Source organism: Lissotriton vulgaris, chromosome 8 (genome assembly GCF_964263255.1).
Source record: "Lissotriton vulgaris chromosome 8, aLisVul1.2, whole genome shotgun sequence".
Taxonomy (NCBI): Eukaryota; Metazoa; Chordata; class Amphibia; order Caudata; family Salamandridae; genus Lissotriton; species Lissotriton vulgaris.
The window spans coordinates 1,538,981,282-1,539,002,600 of NC_141696.1; the positions used below are offsets into that span (position 1 = coordinate 1,538,981,282).

The following is a 21,319-nucleotide window of genomic DNA, read 5'->3' on the forward strand; positions in this document are numbered from 1 at the left end:
GAAAAAGTTATTCAAAAATTGACTGAGGTAGTGCTCTTCCTGATCTGCGCTGGCTGGCGCGGAAAAAAGAAAGAACTGACATCAGCATGTGAGGGCGGCGTCTAAGTAGCTGCCGCGATGTCATACCGGCGACCACGACGCCGACGACGGACGCGGAGCCAACCAACGCCACCTTCTGACTAACAGAGGTATTGCTGACGAAAAAAACGTCCGGAACCAGTCTGACGCCTGAGGTTAATTCTAAGGTAAGGAATCTATAACTAACATGTTTCTTTCTGATTGCTCCATTCAAGCTCCGGATGTAGATGTAATTTGTGGTTTGCCAGTCAACGTCTGCTCAGTTCATCTGCTGTCGCGGTCATAGACACCTCTAAGTGGCTGGCAACCAGAATGATGCCCCAGAGCTCCAGCCACCTCAAGAGATGCAAAGACTCCTAGCACAGGCCCAAAACCCCAGTTCGCCCTGCTTGTAGCACTATCACATGGCAGTGATGTTATACATGAGAATCTACACCAGCCTCCACTTGTTGAGGCTGCAGGAAAGCTTTTAGGGCCAGACAAATAGCCTGTAGCTCCAGTAGACTGATGTGATTCTGACCCTCTGCTGGAGACCTGAGGTCTTTAATCTCAACCTTCCCCAAATGACCTTCTAAGTCAGCAGCAATGTGTCTGTCACCACTGATAACTCTGGGTCAGAAAGGGAGAGTGGTCTGCAGTAGGACAAACTGCAGTATCCAGTTTAGATCTTGAGCTGCCTTATCTGGACCGGTATGGTGTAAAAAGAAGGCCTAGGGCCTACTGAGGCTTTAGCTTGCTCTGAAGGGCTCCCACGACCCAGCTGGCTTGGTTTACAAGAGGGATATACTGGGCTATGAAGTCTTAGAGCAACCCTCCACTGGATCAAGGATCGAGCCTGAAATTGCACAATCAGAGTCCGAATGCCTTGAATACATTCCTTAATGACACCGTATCCTGGATCGTCCAATGAATGCAAGCCTCTGAGAAGGAATCAGATGGGGCTTTAGATAATTTATGGTAAATCCAATATTGTCAACAGGTCCATCATTGCTAAGGGTGATCCAGGATGGCCTGTTTAGAGCTTGCCTTCAGCAGCCAGTCATCGACGAATGGAAAAACATCAACTCCTGACCTCTGAAGATGGGTAGCTACCAAGGGGTGCTTGTGAGGATAAAAGGGAGCACAGCGAACTGAAAAAGCTACTCGCCCCCATTGAACCCCAGAGAATGCCAGTGGGACGGCAGGACGGGTATATGAAAATACACATCCTTCAAATCCAAGGACACCATTTAGTTGCCAGAGTACAGGGCAGACAAGATTTGGGCCAATGCAAACATTTTAGATTTGTCCTTCTGCATGAAAGTATCCTGGGACAAAGGTCAAGTATAGGCCTAAGGCTCCCGTCCTTTTTCAGAATGAGGAAATAGAGAGAGGCACAACCCATGTAGGAAGCAGGCTCTCTATATAGTGTACTAAAAAGAAGTACACTGTGCAGAGAGTCGATTGGGACTCCAATTGGCTTACTGATGCTAAAGTAGATATACTAACTCTCTCTTTTGTGGTAGTGTTGGCAAGCAGTTAGGCTTATCAGAGGCTAAGCATTTGTTGTACTCACAGAGGCAATAATTGAGACACACGCTCAAAGAAAAAATCCGAGACTAAAATAGAAAAATAACAGTTCTTTTAATATTTTTTGTAAAAGTACTGTTTATGTTTCAATTTTTACAGGTAAGTAAACGTTTCAAAGTTATGCGTCTTTATGCACAATGCAAACTACAGTTGGTGCCAAGGGTTCAGCTTCTGAGCTTTGGTCAGTAGTTGGCCAAGGTCCAAAATACAACCAGCAGTTCATCAGGTGCTGCCTGCTTTCCGCCAGGAGCAGCGTGCTGTTGAGGCTGGTAGCTGGGGAGTTACGAAGAAGGGGTAGGTACCTAAAAACAGGCTGTAAAAGGGGACTTGTGGGCAAGTCCGAGAGCTCCAAAATGGGGACTTAGGTCGCAAGGAGGCACAGTCAGTTTGTCGGTACCCAGGCTGGCGGCTTGGGTGTGGAGTTGTTAGGTCGGCAGGGCTGGGCGCACAAAGGTGCTCCTCGTGCTTAGGGACATACAGCAGGCAGGGACAAAATCAGGACATCTAGGCTACTCACCAAGTGGGGCTCAATTATGCTGACATCCCTCAATGGCTGCTCGTCGTGGTGCAGTTGGCTTCCAGACTGGACTCTCACTGTTGGTTGCAGTGCATCCGGTATCCTGGGTATTGGTGCTGCATGGCTGAGGTTGGCCCTGGTGTCTTCACACTCTTTGGGGAGACAGATATGACCTTCCAGAGCATGAGTACCTCTTCCTGGAGCTGCAAGGCGGTGGGCTGGACTCAGCTTGTCGGTGCCTGCGGACGAGTAGCTCTACTCCAAGGGAAACTGTAGACGATTTGTGAGTGCTGGCTGGTTACACCAGTCTTTGGTAATCCTCCAGCTTGCAGGAGGAATCACTCTGTTGCAGTTGTCAAGAGAGTTGTGAGCAGGCGGAGTTTTGCGCCAAAAAGTCCATTGACTCTTCTTTATCCTTCTTTTGATCCGTCCAATTTGAGTTCTTGGGTTAAGGGGTACCACATAAATAGTCAAGTTAAGGGCATTAACGGGAGGGACAGGTAGTGGTCAATGGGCTACTTACGGTTTTGAGTGTCTACACCCTCTATATTACCGCTTCCTGTGGGACTAGGGCATGATCCTAGAATGCTAATTATGCCCAAAACAACATAGAGGAATCTGCAAACTAGGATCCACATTGAGTAGTCCACCTGAAGGCTGGTGTTTGCTTGATGTGGGCATACGTCCTTATCTTACTAAATTTTCCAGCTGTCTTGATGCCAAAAGTGGGAGCAGGACAGGGAGGTGTGAATCTCCACTATCTGGAGAGGCCTGGGTTGCATAACAAAGGTGGCAGAGCCTTTGAAGCTTACCGCACAAGAAGGCATGTCCTGCAGGGAGGAGGTATCTACCCCCGTTCCCAGAGCAGGCTTTGTTCCTGGCCTCCGAGAGCGAAGGCTCTCACCTCAGGTAGTCAAAATTGTCTATGGTAGCTAGCTGGTTGAGACCAGTCAATCAACACAGTAGTGGTTGGTAGGTTTTCAGGGGGCACCTCCAAGGTGCCCTCTGGGTTCTTTTTCTAATAAATCTGACACTGACATCAGTATGAGTTTATTAAGAAAAGGTATGAAACATCTGTGGGTTCAGTGAAGCCATCATGGTGCTGGGGAACTTGTAAACACAAGTGTCCAGCCCATGTACTCATTATAGCTTCTCTGTGCACTTGGGATATCTAAGGTTTTGCTAAGTTACTACAGGGACACAAACTCACGCAGATATTCCCCCACATGGGGTATGGTGCACCGTGCCTTAGGGTTGTAAAGCCTACTTTAGGGGTGACTTACCTATAACACATCAAGTGCTTTGCAGGCAGGGCATACATGGATGTGGGCCATGACGACTCTTTGTTTTTCTCTGCACCAAGACACGCAGGCTGCAATGGCATTTTACATGCGCTTGGTGAGGGTTCTCTTAGGGTGGCACAATTTGTGCTGCAGCCCTTAGCGACCCTCTTTAGTTGCAATGCCCTATGTACCAAGGGTACCGTTTATTAGGGACCTACATAGGGCCTAAAGGGGTGCCAATTGTGGAACAATGGTACAGTTTAGGGAAAGAACAGTGCCACTGAGGACCAGATTAGCAGGAACCGAGTACACTTTTAGTCAATGTTGCATCAGATTTCAGGCAAAAAGTCGGGGGAAACCATGTCAAAAAGGGCACTTTTTTTCACCTAACTTTCTCCAAATTCACCCAGTGACATCACTAAACCTGGATTCAAAAGAAAACGACCAAACCTGATATTTATTGCTGTAGTTGTACCTTTTGGCATCACTGAAGACAACAAGTGTTGCTGCTACCCAGAGTAATAGCCTTCATTTTTATCAACTCAGGAAGATGAAAAGCCAAGTCATCTCAACAATGACGTTAACCATCTAACCATTAAGATGCCTATTTTTTAATAGAAATGTACAGTGCCACAGATTATCCAATCTCCCAACAATATATAAGTGAAAAGTTTCTGAGAAGTCAAATTTTCCATTTTAAAAGTAGAATGAACTACTCTGCTTAGTTCTCTTTTATGCACAAAACATTTTTTTTACCAGCTGGTCATCAGTCTTTTGTATGTGTACCATTCTCTCCTAGATATTGATTCACTAACATTCCAGAAGTAATGGAAGAAACATCACACACCCTTTGACTCCTGACACTATCTCACAGTTGACTACTTGATCCGTCTTTGGTCCCTAAACAGACTCCTATATGCAGATGAAGGGTTGGATAAGGGTCAATAGGTAGGATATATAGGGTCTCATTTATATCTAGGGCTCCCGGTTTCACTGTATTTATTTTTTTAACATTTCCATCTGTATTTATCCATATTTATTTTTTGACCATCTCATTGGTGTTTATCCATAATTATTTTGTGTTTTGAGAATAAATTGAGCTGTAAAATGGTATATTTCCACGTTTAGTTAACTCTTGAACGTGCACTCATACATGAATGCCTGTCATGTTTTAGCAAATTAAGCAGTCACGTATAACAAAATATGAAATATGTTGTTTGGTGTGTAATTATTCTGTGTGATTGGAAATGTGTGGAGTTGAATTGTGTGGCCTGGTACTGTGGTGTTCTGTGAAATTATGCTTAGTGAAATTGTGTCATGGTGTGGAGTGCATTTTACATTAAGTGCAGTGTAATTGTGTAGCAAATAATTATGTTGCACTGAATGGTATTGTGTGCAGTGTATGTTGCATTCAGTAGAGTGTAATTATGGGGCGTGTAATTATGTGGAGTGTAATATGGGGCACTGAGTGGTACTTGGAGTGTCTGTTGCATTGAGTGCAGTGTAAATATGTTGCATATAAGCATGTGGCACTGTGTGGTAATATGTGGAGTGTATTTATGTTGCATTGAGTAGTGTTGCGTGTTTATCTAGGTTCCTGATCGATACTGTGACCTTATGCCCCTATTCGGCTATAAATCCATTTATTCCCTATATTGGCATAACCGTTCAAGTGCGATTTTCTGAAAAGTCATCTCTGGCCTCACACGAACAGAGCCACATTCCAGCATAGTTCCCTCTGCCACTTCCTTTGCGACCAATTAGTGCAATGACAGAGCAGTAGTCACTATCTGATATTCCTAGATAACACTCCGAGTTCTTCAACAAGATAAAAACTTAGCAAACCTGGAAATCCCCGCTTGCTATGTTTTGATTAGTAATAGAACTCTAATGAGCAACTGATAACTATCACTTCCTAGTGACATCTTTAATTGACGTCTTATGTCCAGCAAACTTGCGTCAAACCCGGCACCTGTCAGGTATAAATATTACCAACGTTGCCTTAAGCAATGCCTGTTGTACGAGCTACTGAAGCCAGCTGCCTGCACGACCCCGTGTTGGTAAATCTAGCACTCTGTCGCTGCAGCCTGCTATCCTGTGGTGGTGAAGCTGCTGATACCATTATCGCCGCTAAAGCGTGAACTATGGTGCAGTACGCTTAAGGAGCTGAACAGCCGTCCTCTGCGAAGACATCCAGCAGATTCCAGCTGCCCGCGGACGCTGTCCCCCCTCCTTCCTCGACGCGCTGAAGAGACCCGCTGCCTTTCTCGTGCAGAGAAATCCAGCCCCGGCGTTTCCGGTTTACCCTCGCGGGTGACTGGGATATCGAGAGAGACCCCTGAAGGAGATACCAATCCTCCATCATTCTATTCAGAGGTATGGTGTTGACTAAACCCTTAGACGAGAATTCTTGAAACAAACCTTGGCAAAACCAACTTAACTTAAAGCTACTTACTTACTCCCCTTTCACGTGTTAGGCTTAGGTCAGGCACACTGGGGTAGGCTTAGTTAGAAGCACCAGTTGAGTATGTTAGCCTAATGTATATATGACTGTATATATGTTTTATTACTTTTAAACCATTGTATGGCTAAGAAACCATATCAATGCTTTTACAGTTCTATTTCGCAATACTTATCTTACTGTACGTACTTTTTATAATAGCAATTATTGCAATTGTGGCAATACATTTCTCTTGTACGAGAAGAAAGACTGTTCAATAAATGTTAACCCTTTATTGACAAACGCCCGTCTCTCTATTCTCTACATCTCGTGAAAGTAAACTGCACTAGACTGACTGAGTGAAATACATGTCTATTGTTTCACACGACCCTAGAGATTGACTCTTGATCTGAGGAGCAAAGTTGTCATGTTGCACGGTTGTTGGAAAGCTGAATCCCTTCTTGTCTGTGCCAAGGAAGCTGATCACTTCCTATGCAGAGAAGAAAGTTTCCAGTGACCTCTGAGCTAGTTGGTAACACAACCCAATTAAGTTTAGCATAGTCAGTGGAGGCCTGGAATATCCGCAGTTCCACGTCGATACTACTGTTTATGTTATTCCAATGCGCAGGGCCTAGTGGGAAACTAGGAACTACACTACATGGCGCCCAACGTTTGGTAAGGCGATAAACTAACGCAAGACAGTTAGAGTAACTCAGTCGTGCATATTTCACACCCCTTTCTCCCGTAAATACTCCAATAGACGTCTGGAGTGGGTGAAAGGTTAAAATCCGCCCGACCTTAGTAGGAAGAGATTCCTATGTAAAGCTCTGGTTTATTCAACGTTGAAGGATACAGTGTTCCAAAATATTGTGCACCTAATCTTTGTCTCCTTGGAGACCTACTCTGCAAACCTCGCATTTTTACAATGCCAGAAAACGGAACCTCTGGGGCCGCAGCAGATGCGACTCAGCAAGGTCCCGAACACACAGACCCGGATGCTATCGACATCCCGGTCCACTTAAGAAGATCTATAACTTTAAAACTTATAGAGAACGGACTGACACCTCAAGGTGGTACAGTAAGTTTCGTGATAGAGGCTCACGAGTATCGGCAGACAGAGGTATTCTATTCATGGATAAACTTTCCAGCGGTAAACACTAGAACAAAAGAGTTTCACCATTACAAAATAGAGAAACCTCCGGAAGAGTACGCTCCTTTCGAGGAGATTGAAATTCCACTTAAATTTCAAGAGCACCTGCTCTGGTTTAATGGCGCCCTAAAACACAATGATCACATTACCAGGCTCGGTCCACTAGGTAGACCAGGAGCAACGTGGCCGGTTCTAGCCAGCTACACACCACATCCTGACATTGAAAAAATGTCAAAAGAAGATCTCTTAGTTAACATAGGAGAATTAACAAAGGCTTATAGAGAGTTAGTAAAATTATTTATTAAAAATAATTCAAACACTCCTAAAAAGAGCTGGGATGGAAATAAACAATCCACTCCCAAGGAAAAAGTTTTCCAGTCCAGAGGAAGGTCTCCTCGACGGAGGGAAAGAACTCCGACTCGAGAACGCCAGTCTCCCCAGAGGGAGCCCTCTGAGAAAAGATATAACCTTAGAAATAGGGATAATCTAAAAAAACCTGATAGATATCAAAGTATTGATACACGTCCCTCTCGATCTTTTCCACAGAATTCGGAAAGAAGAGGACGGTCAGACCCAGGAGAGCACACCAAGTCCAAAGACAAGGAACCTGCTCAAAATAAAAAATCTCAATTTCAGAAAAAGAAGGTAGCCAGTATTAGAGTAATCAACCATGCCGAGAATACTGAGGACACAGTTGAAAAACGGGGAGTGGGCATTGACAATGTTGGACAGTGCAGCAGAAATCAGTATAGCGCGCAAGATCTTGATGAGTCATCTGGAGACAGTGGAAACGAATGAATACATTCAGGTTGAAACTGCCGACGCCAGACTTAGCGAGCCCCATAAAATATACGAAATAACATTGCGTATAGAGGGTGATAAGACTAGGAAAATTAAGGGTCTATTTTGAGATAAGCATTCAAAAGGCTATGATATTCTGTTAGCTGAAAAAGATTGGCCCCCAGAGTTTGTCAGGGAGTGCCCTCGTGGCGAAGAAGTGATTATGCCTGCCTTCTCGAATCACATTCCGATTCACAAAAAATATACATATGCAAGGAAATGGGCAGTGGCCCAGGCACCTGCATTATATAAAAATCATGTAGGATGGGATGAGGATTCACCGCCTCACAAAATCCAACTAAAAAGTGAACCAACTGCCCAACGGCAGTATCCCATAAAGCAAGAAGCTAAAAAACAAGTCAGGGAGATCTTAGATCAACTTGAATACCAGGGGGTGATTGAAACATGCACCTCTCAAATGAACAATCCTTTGTTTCCTGTCTCCAAGCCAGACAATTCATATCGTCTAGTTTTGGACTACAGACACCTTAATACATGTTGCAAAACTTTTGCAGTACAAAACTCGCATAGTGCAGCCCTAATGAATAACATAGTTAGGAAAAAATATAAAACGACATTAGACATTTCTAATGGTTTCTTTTGTCAAAACATTGCACCGGAAAGCAGATATTTGACCGCTTTCTCTGCATTTGGGTCACAGAAAAAATTCTGTCGACTCCCACAGGGGTTCAAGAACAGCCCAGGACTATTCTCAGCTAGGGTAACAGAGTTACTACAAATCTATGATGATGAAGCATTATCTTACATAGATGATATTTATCTCACAGACGACGACTTGGATACTCACTTGAAAAGAGTGAACACCATTATACTTGGGTTCGCAGCAGAGGGTTACAAATTCAACTTTAAAAAGTCCCGAATTGCCCATCTGACAGTACTATTTTTAGGGTACGAATTATCAAGTGAAGGGAAAAGCCTAGCGGACAACTTCTTAGAGAAGTGCGCTGTACGCCAAGCTCCAAAAACGCTGAAGAATTTACAATCCATACTAGGTTTTCTGAATTTTGGAAGAACTTACATACTAAATTACGCAGAGAGGGTTAAACCTCTCTACGAACTAATTAAACCTGATTTTAAACAAATCAATTGGACTCAAAAACACACAGAAATTTTGAGATCACTGCAAACAGACATGTTAGCAAAAACAAAATTAGATACACGTGACAACACGATCGATCTTGTAATCCGAGTCATCCCAGGAAGATGCGGATTCACGTACCTGACCTCTAATGAGGGAGAAAAGGTACCTATTTCAATTAAATCTCACTTGTACACACAAGCAGAAAAAACATTCAGTCCCACAGAAAGAACTGTGAACGCAGTGCAAATCGCATTAGCAAATGAAAGAGAACTAGCACATGGCAAACTGATTAATATCCTTACAGCGGAATCCGCCTTCGAGGCGCTATTCAGCCCAGTAAACCTGCCTACAGTGTCACTGGATCCGAAATGGATACAGTGTATAGATTCTCTAGGAGCGGAAGACGTGAAATACTATTTCGCCCCGCAATTTGAAGAACTGAATGATTTAGAATATGAAGAAGAATATCCTCTGCCAATCGAAATTCTGCCTCTCCCACAATACGCCTGTATAATCTATACAGATAGCTTTGTACAGCATTTCAACGTAGAGAGCAAATCCTACGATGCAGCATGTGCGATCATTAAAGGTCGTTGGCTGTGCGGTAAAATAAGACCGAAAGTAACAAAAACAGAATCTGTAAGAAACTGTTCGGTTCAGAGAACTGAAATCAGATCTTTAAAGATGGCGCTCGAAAATGCAGAACGTGAATTCCCGACACTTATAGTGTGCGATTCTCATTTTTGCGTCAACTCTTACAACAATAAACTGCAGAGTTGGATCGAAAACGACTACAAAGATGACACAGGTGCCACAATAAAGCATAAATTGCTCTGGAACGAGGTAGCTCTTTTACACAAAGAACTACAAAAGACTCACGTGATTCACGCACAGAGTCTTCAACGTGATGGCGTTCACGTTGCAGGGAATTCATTGGCTAATACAGCCACAGCGGAAGCAACTAAACCGGCTTCCGTAGCCACAAAAAAGCGTACAGATAAATACATAGACGGGGAAACCATGCTGGCAGTAAAAACGACCGTAAAAGGCGACTGTGCAGCACTACCCGTAAACTATCCACTCAATTATGCATACATAATCGATGCAAACTCCGTTCCTTTTGCTCGAATCCCTGGAGTGGGGGACAGAGTAATTCCAAACATGAACAGGAGAATATTTTTAATAGCAGACGCACACATGGGTTTGGGTCTAAGGCACAGAGAGATCAAGGAATCACTGACTGAATTACAATCAGTATTCTGGTGGCCGGGAATGAGTGTAGAACACCAAATATATGCAAACAACTGTGAAAACTGCAATAGGGATCGCAGTAGCGAACCTTGCTACCGGCTACCAGTCAGAAAGAGCGTAACGCTGCCTACACCCCGTCCTGCGTCCTATTAACAGTTAAGACGAAAAGCACTTAAAAAATGAGGCCTCCAGCGCTCGGCTGACGCTAGAACGGTTATAAAAGATTTGCGAGTCAATATCGGCACATACGCAATTACCACGTTCCATTCTGACCAGGGTCCTGCTTTCAGCTCTCGAGCCTATAAGGAGGCCATGGCCAGCATGGGAATTGGGTTGCGGTATTCTTGTCCGTCATACCCCGGAAGGGAATAGTGTGGTAGAAAGAAAAAACCGTGACATAAAGCAATCTATAACAGCGAAGGTATTAGGTTCAGGCGCTGGGTGGGTCAAACATTTAATAAGTGTCCAGACTAGTCTTAATAACATGCCAAGAAATTCTCTAAAAGGTTTCAGCCCATACGAACTATTGTTCGGAATTAGAATGCGAGTTCAGGACCTCGATAGTCAGATGTCAGTGGTACAAGAAGAAACAACGCACTTTGATGTAAAAGATCGTTTGGCTGTTTTACAGGAACTGAATGAAACAAGAAAATCATTAAGCAACATAAAGTTAAAGCAACAGCCAAGTACCACTGACGAGGCACCACCCGCAACAGCCCCAGCAAGGCCTGTCTGGATTCCAAAGATTGGGGATCTAGTCAGAGAAAAGATCGCGGTTAAGAAGGAATTTGGGCCTTCTTACAGAAAAGCAGTACCTGTCTTGGCAGTCACCGGAACAAGATCAGTTGTGCTACCGCCCCTTGCTGGTAAAAAGGAGAACAGAGTCGTGTCTAACGATCTGGTAAAACCACAAGCATGTGGCCTATAATCAACAGTAGGCCCAGTGGACTCCCAAGAAACAACAGAATACCCAAACTTGCAACAATCCAAGAGGTTCAAACTGAAAGACTAATCACATTCGATCAGCCTGCAGTGCACAATGAAGGACTATGCAATAAAGCCATGGAACTCGTGCCTCTTGAAACACAGATTGAAACAGTTCGTCAAGAAACAACACCAGTCTACAATGATGTGGCATCAGAAAGTGCTACCGAAAGACAGATTGAAAGAACAATCCCAACAATTGACAGAACTGCCTCTGGTTATTTCATCAACTTCGACAACTTCTCTGAAGATTTAAACGACCCCGAAGTGATGCCAGAAACAAAAAAGTCTTTTAAAGAAAAAGCAACTGAACTCTTTCATCAACTGAAGGAAATCTACCTTATTTCCCCTTGGCTAGAGTTCTGGTTCGGTCTAGGTGTATTTTTCCTCCTGCTTTGGCTCATCATGGTATCCCACGTGAAGAAAAGAGAACTGTCAACAGTAAATGTCATAGCAATTCCAATACCTGGTGGGGTAGTATGGGAGAAAACAGACTATGAGATCTATGGTCCGGTCGAAATCCTAAAGTATCCTCATCAACTAAAGGTTTCCTTAAGTGACTTTGTGACACCAAGTACATTCTCTGATGATTGGGACTTTAACAGTATTAATGACATGATGTCTGATTTTTTAATGTCAGCTAGATTCACAGATCATGATTATTTACAAGGTTCATCTAGTTATGAGCAGTTATTCAGTTACACCCACTATGGGGATCATTACTTGCATAAATCTGCACAGCCTAGAAATGTTTTTATGTATAATCAATGGGAACATTGTTCTACACCACCTAAAAGCAGTTCTAAAGCATTTTTTGAGAAATTCAAATACTTCTCAGGGTTTAACATCAGTGATGCAGAAACGTTTTATTACAAACTGTTAGATAAAACAGGAATGAAAACAATGCTGACAAATTCTAAATTGATATATTCAGAAGCATTTTATGACAAAATGATGACATTTGGTTTTGATTATTGGAAAAATAATATTGAAACGAAAACAATTTGGGGTACAAAAGATTGGCAGGTGCAAGGCATAGAAGCACTATTTAGAACCTGCATGATACCAGAACAAATGTTATTTTTAAATGACACAATACACCAAACATCTTGTCTTGGCCTAGCTAAGATCAAAGACCTTAAAACACCGTCTATACCGAAGCCAATACCTGAGAATGCAACCACAGATATTGAGTTAGACGTGTCACAAATTTTACACTTCAACAGAACACATCCTGATTGGAAAAAGTGGTTAATCTGGCCTACAGACACAAATAGCTGTCAAGATAGATTCCTGAATAAAACACAGGGGTTAAAAATGACCAGATTAGACCCTAGATACTCCCAGAGACAACATCCAGGGATTATAACAACATACAGTGTAGGGAAACTCTGCCTAGAATGGCTAACTTCGTCCACACTGGCTGAAATTAAGCAACACTTGTCTTTATTAAAAGATGGTGCTGATTTGCGCGATTTCATTCTTGGACCACGCAAACAGCGTCAAAAGCGTTTCATAGCGACCAGTATCTATGCTGCTTACAACGAGGCTTGGAAAGTAAAGCAAATTGAAACTGCTGAAAAAATACGAGAAATTGATCGTATTAATTTGGAGAAATCACTTTCTGTGGTAGACAATGGGTTAACGACTCTGTCTTCCAGAACATATTCGTTGGACAATATTGTATCCTCTGCCTTTGATGTGATAGACAGAGATTTGCTAATGTTACAACATGGCCAGTCTCAATTACGCTCTATTATAGAATTAGGCTGGACGCTGCAAAATCTTCGTTCAGGCTATGTGCCTTGGCGTTTAATCAACACAACGTCATTATTTTCCAGTTTTAACCTTACTGATAAACAGATCAGTTTGGCACAGAAAGGAGCAGACTATACAATCCTGAGCATCGAAAAACTCGAGAGATTACCATTGACAATGTCAGAGAGTCCTGTCATTGAATGGATAATACACGGAATTATCACAATTCCGATAACAACTTTCCGATTTAAAAAGTGCCTTGAGTACATACCTGCTGGCCAGTATGAACGATTGGGTAAAGGATATGTAAAATCTGAATGGAAATTACCATACACTCATTCTTGCCATAGTGACAGTGACAAAAATGTATTTCTTAGTGGTAACAACTGTAAACACTCACTAAGCGGTATACTTTTGTGTCAGGGTATTAATTTACACGGAGCATGTGATGGAAATTCAAACAACCTTTCATGCCACCAGCTAGTCACACCTGCAACTCAGATAGAGCCCTTCTTTATGCAACTCGCGAACAGGAGTTACATTCTTAGAACGGATCACAGATGTTGTGGCCTCGAGCCAGGGAAAAGTTATCTAGTAGAAGTAACGTCCATGGTCAAATGCTGTATGCAATTGCCCCGTGCATTTCGTAGAAATGTTCAGCCAACTCCTTAACATGTCTAGTGCAACAAGCATCCCAGGCATATTTAAGACAGTCTTTACGGGACTGCTAACACCCTTCCAGGCAATTTTGGGAATCTTTCCTAATTTTGTGCACTCCATTTTTGGCGGCATACCATTATTTTTGGGACTCGTCGCAGGGATTCTATTTTTGACCCTCCTGCTTCGTTATGGCAAGCCTCGGCTCAGACATAGCTCCCATGGGAATGGAAGAGACAATCCTAGCAATGCGCTACCGGGACATGATAACTAACGTCCTTGGATTGGCCAGGCTGAGAGATCTAAACATGACCTGGTTCCTTTCATTCGAACCGATATATCAAAATTGCATTTTACCTGTGCTACGGTGTATGCTTTGCGGCGAAGAATGCGTGTTGGACATCTGTCTTTCACTTCCATCAGCAGTACCAATGGACGTCGATACTTTGCTCAGTCCAATAACGGCTCACGCATTGTGTTGTCCCCAGCGGCTACCAATCCTGATGACGGCATTCGTGGAGACTCCTGTACTACAGCCAAGTGGTAACAGTGGAGCGAGTGACAAAAGCAACATCATCCAGGTACAACGTTCAGTGAGCATTGCTGATCCTGCCTTCGATGACAGCAATCATTCTCACACCTGCCAAGTTACAGCGCTATCTAATTTGGTTGAACTATCACCTGAATTTGTAGGCCAATTCTTTGCGAGCCTGTCTGATACGATGTTCTCACCCATAGAGAAACAATAACTTTTGAGAAGCTTTCCGACACACAGCGTTCCCATGAACTCTGAATTCGGCCTTCAGTTTTGATCAACAAAAACTGCCAAGAGCTTTGGAAATCTATTTTTTTTGAATTGGACAATTTTTTCTAAATATTGACCTTTTTTGGCACGAACAATTCTTTGCTTAACGTAAAAACTATTCTTAGAGAACAGAAGCTTCACACTTCTATTCCTAAACACATCTAGAGACATAACAACATTACACCAGCCTCTAGCACACATGTTATTACAATGCATTTTTATGTGATGATTTATCTCGCCTTTCTTCTGTCAGAGATACTTCATGTGTAATTCATTTTGCATAATCGTTCATTGATTTCATATGCAATAATTTTTTGAATGATTACTATGCTTTAAAAAACGTACAGTACCTAAATTCATGTATTACAAGTACGCCTATTTCGAATGCATTTATGTATTTTGGGGTGGGCAATGTTACACATGCATCTAATTGCTTTAGTTTTAGTAATTTTGATGGACATTAACCCGTGGAGTGGGTGTTGCGTGTTTATCTAGGTTCCTGATCGATACTGTGACCTTATGCCCCTATTCGGCTATAAATCCATTTATTCCCTATATTGGCATAACCGTTCAAGTGCGATTTTCTGAAAAGTCATCTCTGGCCTCACACGAACAGAGCCACATTCCAGCATAGTTCCCTCTGCCACTTCCTTTGCGACCAATTAGTGCAATGCCAGAGCAGCAGTCACTATCTGATATTCCTAGATAACACTCCGAGTTCTTCAACAAGATAAAAACTTAGCAAACCTGGAAATCCCCGCTTGCTATGTTTTGATTAGTAATAGAACTCTAATGAGCAACTGATAACTATCACTTCCTAGTGACATCTTTAATTGACGTCTTATGTCCAGCAAACTTGCGTCAAACCCGGCACCTGTCAGGTATAAATATTACCAACGTTGCCTTAAGCAATGCCTGTTGTACGAGCTACTGAAGCCAGCTGCCTGCATGACCCCGTGTTGGTAAATCTAGCACTCTGTCGCTGCAGCCTGCTATCCTGTGGTGGTGAAGCTGCTGATACCATTATCGCCGCTAAAGCGCGAACTATGGTGCAGTACGCTTAAGGAGCTGAACAGCCGTCCTCTGCGAAGACATCCAGCAGATTCCAGCTGCCCGCGGACGCTGTCCCCCCTCCTTCCTCGACGCGCTGAAGAGATCCGCTGCCTTTCTCGTGCAGAGAAATCCAGCCCCGGCGTTTCCGGTTTACCCTCGCGGGTGACTGGGATATCGAGAGAGACCCCTGAAGGAGATACCAATCCTCCATCATTCTATTCAGAGGTATGGTGTTGACTAAACCCTTAGACGAGAATTCTTGAAACAAACCTTGGCAAAACCAACTTAACTTAAAGCTACTTACTTACTCCCCTTTCACGTGTTCGGCTTAGGTCAGGCACACTGGGGTAGGCTTAGTTAGAAGCACCAGTTGAGTATGTTAGCCTAATGTATATATGACTGTATATATGTTTTATTACTTTTAAACCATTGTATGGCTAAGAAACCATATCAATGCTTTTACAGTTCTATTTCGCAATACTTATCTTACTGTACGTACTTTTTATAATAGCAATTATTGCAATTGTGGCAATACATTTCTCTTGTACGAGAAGAAAGACTGTTCAATAAATGTTAACCCTTTATTGACAAACGCCCGTCTCTCTATTCTCTACATCTCGTGAAAGTAAACTGCACTAGACTGACTGAGTGAAATACATGTCTATTGTTTCACACGACCCTAGAGATTGACTCTTGATCTGAGGAGCAAAGTTGTCATGTTGCACGGTTGTTGGAAAGCTGAATCCCTTCTTGTCTGTGCCAAGGAAGCTGATCACTTCCTATGCAGAGAAGAAAGTTTCCAGTGACCTCTGAGCTAGTTGGTAACACAACCCAAATAAGTTTAGCATAGTCAGTGGAGGCCTGGAATATCCGCAGTTCCACGTCGATACTACTGTTTATGTTATTCCAATGCACAGGGCCTAGTGGGAAACTAGGAACTACACTACAGTAGAGTGTACGTATGAGGTGTGTAATTATATGGCACTGAGTGGTATTATGTGGAGTGTATTTACGTTGCATTGAGATGAGTGTAATTATGTGGCGTGTAATTATGTGGCACTGAGTGGTATTTGAAGTGTATGTTGCATTGAGTGCAGTGTAATTATGTAGCAAATAATTATGTGGCACTAAGTTGTATTGTGTGGAGTGTATGTTGCATTCAGTAGAGTATAATTATGTAGCGTGTAATTATGTGGTGTGTTATTATGTGGCACTGAGTGGTATTTGGAGTGTATGTTCCATTGAGTGCAGTGTAATTATGCAACATATAATTACGTGGCACTGAGTGGTATTGTGTGGAGTGTATGTTCCATTGAGTGCAGTGTAATTATGTAGCATATAAGTATGTGGCACTGTGTGGTATTATGTTGAATGTATTGATGTTGCATAGAGTAGAGTATAATTATGTGGCGTGAAAATATGTGGCACTGAGCGGTATTATTTGGAGTGTATGTTGCATTGAGTGCAGTGTAATTATGTAGCATATAATTATGTGGCACTGTGTGGTATTATGTGGAGTGTATTTATGTTGCATTGAGTAGAGTGTGAGTATGTTGCGTGTAATTATATGGCACTGAGTGGTATTATGTGTAGAGTATTTATGTTGCATTGAGTAGAGTGTAATTATGTGGCATGTAATTATGTGGCACTGAGTGGAATTTGGAGTGTATATTGCATTGCCTAGAGTGTAATTATGTGGCCTCTAATTATGTGGCACTGAGAGGTATCATGAGGAATGTATGTTGTATTCAGTAGAGTGTCATTGTGTGGCGTGTAATTATGTGGCACTGAGTGGTATTGTTTGGAGTGTATGTTGCATTGAGTGCAGTGTAATTATGTAGCATATAATTATGTGGCACTGACTGGTATTGTGTGGAGTGTGTGTTGAATTCAGTAGAGTTTAATTATGCGGTGTGTAATTATGTGGCACTGAGTGGTATTTGGAGTGTATGTTGCATTGAGTGCACTGTAATTATGTTGCATATAACTATGTGGCACTGATTGGTATTTGGAGTGTATGTTGCATTGAGTGCAGTGTAATTATGTGGCGTGTAATTATGTGGCACTGAGTGGTATTTTGGGGAGTGTATTTTGTATCCAGTAAAGTGTAATTGTGTGGCATGTAAATATGTGGCACTGAGTGATACTTTTTGGAGTGTATGTTGCATTGAGTGCTGTGTAATTATTTAGCGTGTAATTATGTGGCACTGAGTGGGATTTGGAGTGTATGTTGCATTGAGTGCAGTGTAATTTTGTGGCGTGTAACTATGTGGCACTGAGTGGTACTTGGAGTGTCTGTTGCATTGAGTGCAGTGTAATTATGTGGCGTGAAAATATGTGGCACTGAGCGGTATTATTTGGAGTGTATGTTGCATTGAGTGCAGTGTAATTATGTAGCATATAATTATGTGGCACTGTGTGGTATTATGTGGAGTGTATTTATGTTGCATTGAGTAGAGTGTGAGTATGTTGCGTGTAATTATATGGCACTGAGTGGTATTATGTGTAGAGTATTTATGTTGCATTGAGTAAAGTGTAATTATGTGGCATGTAATTATGTGGCACTGAGTGGAATTTGGAGTGTATATTGCATTGCCTAGAGTGTAATTAAGTGGCCTCAAATTATGTTGCACTGAGAGGTATTATGAGGAATGTATGTTGTATTCAGTAGAGTGTCATTGTGTGGCATGTAATTATGGGGCACTGAGTGGTATTGTTTGGAGTGTATGTTGCATTGAGTGCAGTATAATTATGTAGCATATAATTATGTGGCACTGACTGGTATTGTGTGGAGTGTGTGTTGAATTCAGTAGAGTTTAATTATGCGGTGTGTAATTATGTGGCACTGAGTGGTATTGTTTGGAGTGTATGTTGCATTGAGTGCAGTGTAATTATGTTGCATATAACTATGTGGCACTGATTGGTATTTGGAGTGTATGTTGCATTGAGTGCAGTGTAATTATGTGGCGTGTAATTATGTGGCACTGAGTGGTATTTGGAGTGTATGTTGCATTAAGTGCAGTGTAATTTTGTGGCGTGTAATTATGTGGCACTGAGTGGTATTTGGAGTGTATGTTGCATTAAGTGCAGTGTAATTATGTGGCGTGTAATTATGTGGCACTGAGTGGGATTTGGAGTGTGTGTTGCATTGAGTGCAGTGTAATTATGTGGCGTGTAATTATGTGACACTGAGTGGTATTTGGAGTGTATTATGCATTGAGTGCAGTATAATTATGGTGCATATAACTGTGGCACTGATTGGTATTTGGAGTGTATGTTGCATTGAGTGCAGTGTAATTATATGGCATGTAATTATTTGGCACTGAGTGGTATTTGGAGTGTATGTTGCATTGAGTGGAGTGCCATTATGTGGCATGTAATTATTTGGTACTGAGTGGTATTTGGAGTGTATGTTGCATTGAGCCCAGTGTAATTATCTGGCATGTAATTATTTGGCACTGAGTGGTATTTGGAGTGTATGTTGCATTGAGTGCAGTGTAATTATCTGGTGTGTAATTATGTGGCACTGAGTGGGATTTTGAGTGTATGTTGCATTGAGTGCAGTGTAATTATGTAGCATATAACTATGTGGCACTGAGTGGTATTTGGAGTGTATGTTGCATTGAGTGCAGTGTAATTATGTGGTGTGTAATTATGTGGCACTGAGTGGTATTTGGAGTGTATGTTGCATTGAGTGCAGTGTAATTATGTGGTGTGTAATTATGTTGCACTGAGTGGGATTTGGAGTGTATGTTGCATTGAGTGCAGTGTAATTATGTAGCATATAATTATGTGGCACTGAGTGGTATTGTGTGGAGTGTATGTTGTATTTAATAAAGTGTAATTGTGTGGCGTGTAATTATGTGGCACTGAGTGTTATTGTTTGGAGTGTATGTTGCATTGAGTGCAGTGTAATTATGTAGCATATAAATATGTGACACTGAGTGGTATTGTGTGAAGTGTGTGTTGCATTCAGTAGATTGTAATTATGTGGTGTGTAATTATGTGGCACTGAGTGTGATTTGGAGTGTATGTTGCATTGAGTGCAGTGTAATTATGTAGCATATAATTATGTGGCACTGAGTGGTATTGTGTGGAGTGTATGTTGTATTTAGTAGAGAGTAATTGTGTGGTGTGTAATGATGTGGCACTGAGTTCTATTTGAACTGTATGTTGCATTGAGTGCAGTGTAATTATGTGGCATGTAATTATGTGGCACTGAGTGGGATTTGGAGTGTATGTTGCATTGAGTGCCGTGTAATTATGTGGCGTGTAATTATGTGGCACGGAGTGGTATTTGGGGTGTATGTTGCATTAAGTGCAGTGTAGTTATGTGGCGTGTAATTATGTGGCACTGAATGGTATTTGGAGTGTATGTTGCATTGATTGCAGTGTAATTATGTGGCGTGTAATTATTTGGCAGCTGGATTGGTATCGGTGGTCTATTTCATTTGCTTCTGATTTAAAAGTGGATGGCGGTGATGCGTTCGCTGTATCTCCGGGATCCATTTAGTTTGCAACGCTGGACCACAGTGCATTCCGGAAACTAACAGAGGTATTCCCTCAAGCAGAAATAAATGAAGCAAGACACAAAGCACACGCCAGCAGAAAGTTGAACAAGAGACTCGGTGCCCATGAGCAGTCCTGCAGTTCCCCCGGGGCACAAGCAGACATCGTGCCCATGAGCAGTCCTGCAGTTCCCCCGGGGCACAAGCAGGTATCCACTTCTGTCAGGACAGCTGATCGCAGCAAAAGACAGAAGTGGATGCCTGCTTGTGCCCCGGGGGAGGAACTGACAGCAAATTAAAATAAAAGAAGCTCGCACAGCAGCAGAAGGAGGCGCAGCAGCAGGGGGGAGGAGGAGGGCCTGCACTTGCGGGAGCCATAATTGCTGCCATTTAGCGGCACGCGCTGACGCAAGTAGACCACCTCCAGTGCACGCGTTGCCATTGATGGCAATGAAACGCGTGCACGTTTTGGGCTGAAAAGCCCAAGCGAACCCAATAGGTCTTTTCGCCCCACAACGCATGTGCGCTGTGTAGACGAGACCTAATGACTGCCAAGCGGCTGGTCATTTATAAAGCACTGTCAGAAACTGCAGTCATGGAGGTTTCTGTCAATGCAGTTCGCTATTTGGTGCAGGGCTGCATCAGCATGAAGCAACCCTACATCCAACCAGTATTTTTTTTTTAAAGAAAATCCTGAAATGGGATTTTCTTTTTTGAAAATAAAGTAATCCTCCCTTTGCTATGGGACTGATCTCTCAAAGTGAGGAGAGCATTATGTGGTTTTTACTGTCCCTCACCTCTATCATCCTTATTGGTTGGGTAGACATGTAACCTTTTCTCCAACAGCCCTTATTCCGCAGGGTCAGTGGAGAGGTTTGGCTATGGCGGTGACGGAGTAGTCACCACTGTAGCCAAACCACAGGTCCCTCTGTATTTAAATAGGGCAGGCAGACATTGATGTTGGGGGTTTGTATACTGCCTCACCATTGCGACAGGTTATAAATATAGCCAACATAGGCCCATAGTAATTAAAGAGGACTTTTTCAGCATTGTATGTTTTCTATTTCTGCCACCGCTTTCATGACTCCTGAGACCAGGGGTAGCATCGTTAGGACCAAGGGTACCAAAACAAAAGGCATGACGAGGCAGCTGCTATTCCTGTTTCACACCAACGATTTCTCTGAACATCAAATAAGGGCAGGGTTACATATTTATTATATTTTTGCCTAGAATGACAAAATGTAAAGAGAACACAACATTGTGAATTTCTAGAGCATGCGCCTCTCCAGATATATTTATAAGATCTCGCCTATAGCGGATGTGT

At 42.6% G+C, this 21,319-nt stretch overlaps 1 long non-coding RNA gene across 1 annotated transcript in view; it reads right to left on the reverse strand.

The window, feature by feature from the left end:
• LOC147700318 (uncharacterized) overlaps positions 1-21,319 on the reverse strand; it is a 116,285-nt gene that overhangs the window by 65,020 nt on the left and 29,946 nt on the right. The window lies entirely within an intron of this gene.